The sequence below is a fragment of the Pygocentrus nattereri genome, chromosome 20 (genome assembly GCF_015220715.1).
Source record: "Pygocentrus nattereri isolate fPygNat1 chromosome 20, fPygNat1.pri, whole genome shotgun sequence".
Taxonomy (NCBI): Eukaryota; Metazoa; Chordata; class Actinopteri; order Characiformes; family Serrasalmidae; genus Pygocentrus; species Pygocentrus nattereri.
This window is the reverse complement of record NC_051230.1, coordinates 24,021,309-24,030,801: the sequence shown is the minus strand read 5'-3', so window position 1 is coordinate 24,030,801 and position 9,493 is coordinate 24,021,309. Positions and strand designations below refer to the sequence as shown.

The window sequence follows — 9,493 nt, the reverse complement described above, 5'->3', positions numbered from 1 at the left end:
ATATATGTATGTCAGTCACTGGCAATTCCCAGTGTCACCTCTTTTGAAAGCTTCTTAATACCCATTAGCTGTAAAAATAAATAAATAAATAACTGCACTAACATCAGCCACTTTGTGAAAATCCCCACAGGTAACTAGCCAATGATGTGCATTCATCAGTATTTCATCATTCTGCTGTCAAACACAGCCTGATGGAAAAGGCTACAGAATTACATAAGCCTTGAGAGGCTTTTTGGAAGAAGCCTTTTTAAATGCTTATATAAAATTGTTACTGTCAGAATAAAATCTTGTATCTCTTTTTGTTTTTTGGGGGGTTTTTTTGGATTGTTTTTTTACAGAATGTAAAAATATTATCTGACCTTTACATTTTCTGAAAAGTGATGTCTGATGAGTGGACTAACAGATATGGCCCAGAATAACTTGGAATAAAAATCCAGTTCCATTAACTTCCATTCAAAGTCAAGTTTGCTTTTCCTTCCCCAGAAAAGTTTCAGACATACAAAGTTTTATTCTGACAGTGACATTATGTAGATGTCATGTAGACTTACAAGCCCTGCAGTAAAGTGTTACCGATTACTCCTACACTAGTGGCCTCAACTCAGCCGTTCCAAATAAGCTCTTGTGCTCAAGTGAACATGAAGAATCTACAGTTACACATTAAAATAATCCAGAACCTGGACGCGAATGTGAAATTTGCAGGCAGTTAGTAGATTTGTCTGTGGGTTTAGTCCCATACAACGTGCACAAGCTGTAAGATGACGTTGCTGTACAGAATGACCATGCATGATGGTAACATGTGCTTACTGGCTTTGTAAATAAAAAAAGAAGTAATGACATGCTGCTCAAGAGAACACCAAAAGCCTTTGATACTTTGTGTAAACTGTTTCAAAACATTTTAAAACTCGCTGTTCACTTTCTAACCATAAGTGCATGTATAGAAGCTAAGCTACAGCCCCTTTTTGAATTCATCATAGTAGTGGCTGCATTTACAGCAATTACAGCATTTAACAATTAAACATTGTGCTGTTTCGGATTTTCTTATTTGCGGCCTTCCATACATCTACAGGTCGTGGAAGTTGAAAAGGACTTAACGCATCCTTTTCAGTGAACACAGTTCTGAGCAATTTAATACACAATTACTGTTTATTTACTGACTTGATCATATTGTGGGGGGGGGGTGTTGGTAAAATGTGGCCTGCGTAAAAGTTATGGCACATTTTTTCCCGAATATGGTACAAGAAATGTGAACAAAATTGTCAGGAAAATGGCATATTTAACTGTGTTCTTTGTAGAGGGTGATTTAACTCCTGTCCGCCCTGTGGAGACAAAAGTATATCAGCCTTCAGGGCACCAACAAAAACAGTCTGTTTTAATTCAGATAGATAAAGGATGGAAAATGTATCATGTAAAAATCTGTCATAACTGTTTTACATAGGACCACACAACACCGACGAGAATAAAGAAATAAAAAAAATCTTATTTCTGTAAGCAATAGCTCATAAAATAGGTAAATACTACAGTACAGTACTCCTGTAATAACTCCTGTTAAGCAAAACGTCAGCGCTCTTTTCCCTACAGTGGCAATTAGTCCTATAACAGGCCTCCCGTTCAGCCGATAATGGGCTTCTGTCTGGAGCTCAGGCCTGGAATGGAGCATGATTTGACAGCGGAGGACGATGATCGAATTAGGGGGCCATTTGCTATCTCTTCCGGACAAGCCTTACTGTGCTAGAGTTGGAGACTGATCTCAGCGCTGATCGATAGCTCATCCGTGCCTTCAGCTCCAGCAGCATGGTGCAGGAAGCAGCAGGGTGTGGGGAAGAAAAGGCAGCGAAGCTAGCTTGCAGCAAGAGGTCCACACTGCTTAATAGCCTAATAAGAAAGACCAGATACATTATAGTCAGAAAGAAAGTTGATACAGGGAAAAAGAAGGCGGTCGTTTTTTGTGTAAAACTGTGTGCCTTATTTGTCTAGGCCTTATAACCAGTGGAAAAAGCAGTTAAAAGTCTTAGAATATTCCTGCAATAGTTTATATTCATCACAGTTGCAGATGCGTTAAGTTTAATATCCTGAATTCCTTGTGAAAAGTGATCAAATCTTGAGACAGATAACTTGCCAACAAGTAACAATAGTTAACTGCAGTATTTTGTTTCATGTATTTAATTAATTCTTGAATACAATTCCTTAAAAATACCCATTAGCTTGATTTCTAATGTTTAAATCAAGTTATTGGGGGCGGGGTGTTTATTCCCCATAACAGAATGTAAATGTGTGATCAGTGTTGTTGTTGGACAGCTTGGGGAGGATGTGCTGAGACTGGCCTGTGGAGCAGGTGCTGGATGCTGCGTTTGAGCCATTAGGGGGACCCAAGGGTTTCTGCCTCTTGTAATCAATTTAATTGCCTTATTTTGGCCACTCCTACAGCATGAGCACTGACTGAGCACCACCTTCTTCTCCTTCATCAAAGGCAGCTTTCAGTAAAACCAGAAGCACAGCAGCACTTTTTCTGCCTGGGCTCTCTGCAGAGAATACACTCAGATCCAGGTGAGTAAACCGCTTCATGTTTAGACAGTAAACAGATCACATTACAATCAAGGGAAATGTACACTGTGCGGCAGGATAACTGGCAGGATTACTTCCAGGAAGGTTTTTTCCACTTTGAGAACTTTTAAGTAGAACATTTATGTTGCTTAAAAACCAAATGGGCAGCTTAGACCATTTTGTAAAACAGGTTTAGTTTTGATCTTTGCTTTTGGAAAAAATATATGTATATATAAACGGTGGAAAAGTGTAATGTAAATGACTACTCACTTTTAATGTAGGTTAATGTGACACGATTTCATTCAAGTCATTTGCACCACTTCAATTGATCTGTTCATCAGCTGCTTTGTTCAAATGATGTAGAAAGATTTTTCAGTTGTTGTCGTAATTAGAAAGTGTCCGTTGTCCTTTACATTTTATGTAAATTTCATAATGAATGGCCCAAAAGTAATAGCCCATCTGGTTCCATTGACTTACATTAAAAGTAGAGTATGTTTTTTCCTTCTCCTGTAAAGTTATTATTTTGGAGATTGAATTTTTTTTTCCTGACAGCAGTGATATATATGATATAATATATGAATAAATAAGTTTATTAAAATGTGCAGAACTGTGTACTTTTCTCACTATATTACACTATTATACATTATATATATATATATATATATATATATATATATATATATATATATATATATATATATATAATCACTGCTGTCTGAATGAAACAAAGAAAAAAAGCTACATTACCTTTAATGTAAGTCAATGGAACCAGACTTTTTTCCCACAATATAAGGAGAAACAAACATTGTGGTTTATTAGGTGAAAAAGGTGAAAAACAGTAGTGATGTATATTAAAGGAACATTTTTTCAACCTGATCTCTGTCTTTACACTCTGTAGCTTATGGTTGTTGTGGGCAATGAAAAATAAACTGGACCCGTTTTGCTGTTCTTAGAAAGCAAAACAGAAAACTTGGAACACATTTATAATAGAAGACAATGGCCAGATGCTGAATCAGAGTCAACGGCGTTTCTGTTCTTTTCCTTTGAATGAACTGTATGCTAAAGATACTGCAGATGGGAAGTGGCTGAGTATTTCTTTAATGTAACTGGATGGTTTTCAAGTAACTTGAAATAACTTCAAGTTACAAATTCAAACAAATTCAAGTAAATAACCGATCACTAATTATTCGGGTGATGACTTATCTGGCATGGTTTATCACCAGTGCAGCTCTGATACATGATCCACATTTTAATGTGAAAAGAAATGTCAACAAAGTTACAAATAAGCAAATCTTTATGTCAGCAGGTCTGGAAACGCCCCTGCCTCTTTGAAGAAGCTTGAAAGCTTGACGAGTTTGAAGATGGAGGTGCATTTTGAAACAGAGCCACTGACGCTTCGCTTTCTCCGGACTTTCAGAGAACTGCTGAGATTTGTTCTGTTCACCTATACAGTGTTATTCGGTGCCTTGATCCTCGCTGGATGGACTACATACTTCATTGTTGCTAAATAAACTAAGACACCATCTTCCAGACGGTTGCTTTGCCAGCTACTTAGGTTTGTCCAGTGCAATATGACTTTGTTTGGACATTGTTTGCGTGCTGCTTTTTAAGTATATTTTTGTAATTTATTATTTTTTGTGAACATATGAAATAAATTGGCCAGCTGACTGTTGTACCAGTATTTTCCATTACACTTCGGATACAAAGCCAAGCATATTCTTTTGCATGATTTTGATTACATTGCCTCATAACACATATGAGCAGAAGAATATATCATTTATATAATGTAGAGAAACATATGCACAGATAGATAGATAGATAGATAGATAGATAGATAGATAGATAGATATACAGTGCATACAGGCCTACATATATATTGTGGTAAACCCTTTAACAGTGACATAATGCATACTTAATGAAAGGGTTAATAACGGAGGGAAGATGAACTCCCTTAAAAATGTATCATCATTTTTCATCCATCCAACAACATGATTTGCAACTATCAGTTCATTTTTAATATACAGTATCACAAATAATTATGTAATGAGAAACTGTTGGAATATGTTTGTTGCCTTCGGGCAACATTGTGTGACAGTGGAAAGGATTTAGCTAGAAGCAACTGAGGTGGCACTTATGAGGTGTATCAGAGAACGTGGCAGTTTTTTAGTTTTTCATTTTGATTGTTTGTTATGTAGAATTATTTTGCGTTTTTGCTTCTTTTGGAAATCTAGTTTATAACATGTATAATGTTATAACATTAGAGACAAGAAGCCCCTTCCAGTCAATAAGATTCATTAATATCATTACTTGTCTAGAAAATGACAAAAGTACTTATGATGGCGACTCCCATTATTTGAAAATTACTTGATTCGTATGTTTTAGTTATACATTTTTTGTGGTTTTAATTGGTTGTTTAGCGTTCAAGAAATAGAAATATTACTCCTAAAGTTTTTAGTGTATAAACATTTTTGTTTGTAGTGTATGAACATTTGTTTATGGTAGCATGAATTGACTGATTGTGTTAAATATTCAGATTTTTAATAATCCAGTTGCCTATAAAATGCTGTGCAACTTTGGTTTCCATTGTTGCACAATGTTGTCTCAAGGCAGTGTACTGCAAAATGTTATTATTTACAATATTATTAATCTTTTGAAGAATTTTTATTGCATCACTGGGCTATTTCCTGTCTTTTTGAGACAAATCTGAATTAAGAGTTTGATGTAAGTGGTGGTTTTATCAAGACACCTGCAATGTTTTGTGTGCCTGCTTTAATTCTGTAGCACAGGCAGATAAAAAAAATTACTGGAATAGCCATGACCCTCTGCAAGAAGTGCTCTTTATTGAACACACTGGCAGAAAGGGCACATACAGACCACCAAACTCACCCCCCCCCCCAACAATAACCCCATTTCCTGACACAAATTGACACATTAACACATACACATAATTTAAATTAAGAACAACCAACCAATCAATACCAGTTTGTCGATATTTATTAAAACAGCTGCTATATCACCATTGCTTTTGGCATAATGGTTATTGGTGCTTAGTGAGTCCTGACAGATGTAGAACTGGTGATACACACTGGTTGAAAAACTTTATCCTCTGTAATTGAGAAATTAACTGAAGCAGCCTTCTATGTCATTGCATGCTGCAGCATTAAGACTTACCTTCACTATGACTATCATTATTCCTCCCCCACCAAACTTCACAGATAGCATTATGCATTCAGGCAGGTATCAAGTCCAAGGCCAGCCAGTTTTACACTGGTGTTATCCAACCCTGGTTCAAGAAGCCACTGTCCTGCACATTATAATGTTTACTGCAATCCAGGGATGCTGTAGGTGGGACGTTGGGCCCGACTACAGAAGTGTTTTGTTGATTGCTGTGGCATTAGGTATGTGCCGATTCAGGTAATCTGGAATATGCTGACTATCGACTCTGATTATGAGTCAGGCCGATAATCAGACGACCTCTAAACAGCACAGTTAAATGGGACAGCTCTAGCATTTCATAAATCTGATAAACGTACTTGTTGGAAAGATGGTACTGTATGACAATGTAATGGTGAAAGTCACTGAGCTCAGTATAATCAATTCTCCTGCCAGCATATGTTCATGAAGATAATAACTGACAGATCAATGACCACAGCAGTTTTCAACCATTTAAACAGATGTTAATTATTAATGAAGTACCAAGGCTAAAAGCCACAAGACTTGTTCTGAAAATGGCTATGAAACAGGCACACTGATATGAGAATTCTGCCCGTGCCAGTACCTGATGGTTTTCCTGTACACGTGTCCATGCCATTCCAGTTTAACCTTGCTTGGGAAGGGTCGCCAGGTTAGTTGTTGCTTGGTTGTTAGCCTTTCTCATGATAAGTTTCTCTGACTCACACAGTGAGACTGCTGTGTATGTGGGACAACTCACATCATCAATGTGGATGGTGAGGATACTGCTCACATGTAAGTGTGACCCAAGATTACATGGGTTATTTTGAGGACTTTCTTTAAATGCCATCATTATTCACTGTCCCGATACAATACATTACATTTTGATGCACTTGATCCAAGACCTTAATGACTAATACGCAAGGCTAATCAGTTTACACAGCAGTCTTTTGTGATGTTTGGAATGGAACAGCAAAGAAAGCAACAACACAGGAAATTGGCTGTCATGACCGAATATTATGTGCAATGTGGCAATCAGATGGAGACATATATACATATATACTTATGGCATGAAACAGCCAGATGTAAACAGAGTCATGGTAATTCTGTGGCAAAGAAATGACTGCTCCACCTGCTAAAAAAGAAGCCTGCAAGAGTTCAAAATGAAGGGTTCTTAAACAGGATGTTCTTCATACTTTCCAGTTTCTGCACGTTTTTGATATATTTTAAAAGTCAAACGATGACAAAAAGGCGGTTAAAAATACTAGGGTGTTTACACTTCCAGTTTATACAATGTGATGATAAGACTTACTGTTTATTCATTGTTGTTTAAGAAACAAAACCAGTTCCAAATGATCAAGAACCTCCTGTTTTTGGAAGTTTTTGTTGGTCACTTCTGTTCTGATTACAGGTCCAGATGGGAAGCAGATCTATTAAGGCAACACAGAGTCCAGTGGGAAGTATTCTGTGGTGGCACAAATGGATGACATCTACAAGTTATACTCCAGCAATAGGACATCCAGCTGTGTCTCCGAGATCGTCATGTTTACCATTGAAGTTGGAGCACCAAAAGCTAATGCCATGGAGACAGACGGCATGGTGTTGCATTGTCTAACATTAGTGTATGTTTGAGTATGTGGTTGTGTTTTCTTCCCTAAAAATCCCTCTGTAATTTCATAATAAGATTGATTGCATAATAAATCAATATACACACATTTATAATACACTGTTAGAAATAAAGGTACCGTGCAGGTACATGATTCATTCATCAAGGTACAAACAGTGTAAACGTTCCCTCAAAGGTACAACCAGTGGTTTTAAGGTCCAATTGTGTACCGTAAATAAGTTTTTCCTAGTGGAAAAGTTGACATTTTTATCTTTTTATAATGTTTTAAAACTGAACAATAAAATAAAAACCCTGGAGATGAGACGGGGTGTGTGGAGTCAGTACAGCTTAGAAAATATAATTTCAGTGGATTATGGTATATTTATGTTCCCCGACTAAAGGGACTGAGATGTACCCCTGAGGGTATCACCATAGTGACAAGAAGGGTACTGCCCCAGTGACAGTGCTGTACCTTTTTTACTGAGAGTGTAGAGGCCAATGGGCAGATACAGTACTTCAGTATTTCCATTAACAAGTTTTCACTTCTTTGCTCAGCTGTATTGTAAAAGCCTGAATTTGAGGGAAAAAAAAACATTTGATGATCAACACCCTGACCCTTCAAAACAGATTTATCATATTGTATTGTTAGACAGTTATTTGGCTCCAGTCATGATCTAATATCTCATATTGTGTTTTTTTAAATACATAAGATATCATCAATATTTAATTTTTTAAAGGTTTTGCATATGGAATATAGTCTCGACAAGCAGCAGATTCGATTAATGAATTACTAGAGCGTTATTTAAACCTGATCTCTCTCTGCAGAATATATAGCTTAAAGTTGATCAACAAAGCAATCGTTTTGACTCAGAAAACAGAAAACATGTTGACTTGGAACACATTTATAACAGAAGTCAATGGGCAGATTCCAGACTACAGTTTTTGTTGTTCTTTTCTAAGTTCAGATAAATTATTGTCCGGTATAATAAGATGGGTGCAGATGGAGATGAGGTGACTATTAAATTAATGCACAGATCAGTCAATATTGTAGCTTTCAGACATTTAAAATTGGTAGCTATACATTTAAATTCAGCACAGCTCTGACACATAAATATCATATTTTAATTTGGAGATAAAAGTAACAAACTTACAAACAAACAACTGTTTGTATCAACAGGTCTTGAAACCTTCCTGTCTCTTTGAATAAGCTTGAAAGCTTGATGAAAATTTGAAGATGGAGTTGCATTTTTAATAAACCAATGCTTCGCTTTCTCTGGACTTTCGGAGAACTGCTGAGAAGGATTTTGGTTTGGGGTTAACTTCAGCCTTGCCTGTCCTCCATCTTCCGTTTCATTGTTCGTTCTTTCACCTGCTAGTCAGCATCTAGCAGCCAAATTTACACTCATGTATCTGTATACAGAAAACAAAAACTCATTCCGTTTACACTTGAAGTGAAGATCCGTCTACACCTGGCTTTTCATACGTTCAAGTGAAATCCGAATGTGATTTGAACGCAATCCTAAAACACATATTAATGCAAGGTGCAAACAGGCCCAAAGACACCACCTTCCAACAGCTACATGCTGTGTTATGTGTTCATGACCAAGTGGGAACACTTGTGGGAAGTTTGACTACTAAGTAGGAAATTTTAATTTGAACATCCCTTCTGTGACACTAGGACACTAGGATAATAGCAAACTCAGGCAATTCTGTATAAATGTTTTAATCAAAAGCTTCCATGCCATTTTAGTGGTCACTAATAAATAAATTAAGCAATAGTCGGATAACTTTTCAACTCGGATATGAATGCCCTGAAGTGCTTTTTATACATTCACAGCAGACAATAATAATAAAACTCAGATGTCACCACAGCAACAACAGGTATAGATCTTCCTAAAATACTGTGAAGAGAAACGTATCATCTCATTAACTTGTAGAACAGGCTAATGGACAGATCGATGGCCATAATTTTGTACGGCTTAAAAGCTGTAGGCTGTTAATTATTCAAGAAGAGCCCAAGCTTAAGGTCAGTGTGTTCCATAAGAGGAAAGTTTAGAAAAAAAGATGATACATTTATATTGATTGAGAAATGAAACTGTCCTGTCTTTCGACATTTGAAAATAAAAATGCATTGCGTTGAAGCTTTCTCCAATACAGTCTTCAAATGTAGTCGAT

At 36.7% G+C, this 9,493-nt stretch overlaps 1 long non-coding RNA gene across 1 annotated transcript; it reads left to right on the top strand.

Annotated features, from left to right (window-relative positions):
* The first annotated feature begins 7 nt into the window (after positions 1-7).
* LOC119261827 lies at positions 8-4,213 on the top strand. The gene is made up of 2 exons (XR_005129220.1): positions 8-2,544; positions 3,848-4,213. It is a non-coding gene; the product is annotated as an uncharacterized LOC119261827 (long non-coding RNA).
* The last annotated feature ends 5,280 nt before the right edge of the window (positions 4,214-9,493 follow it).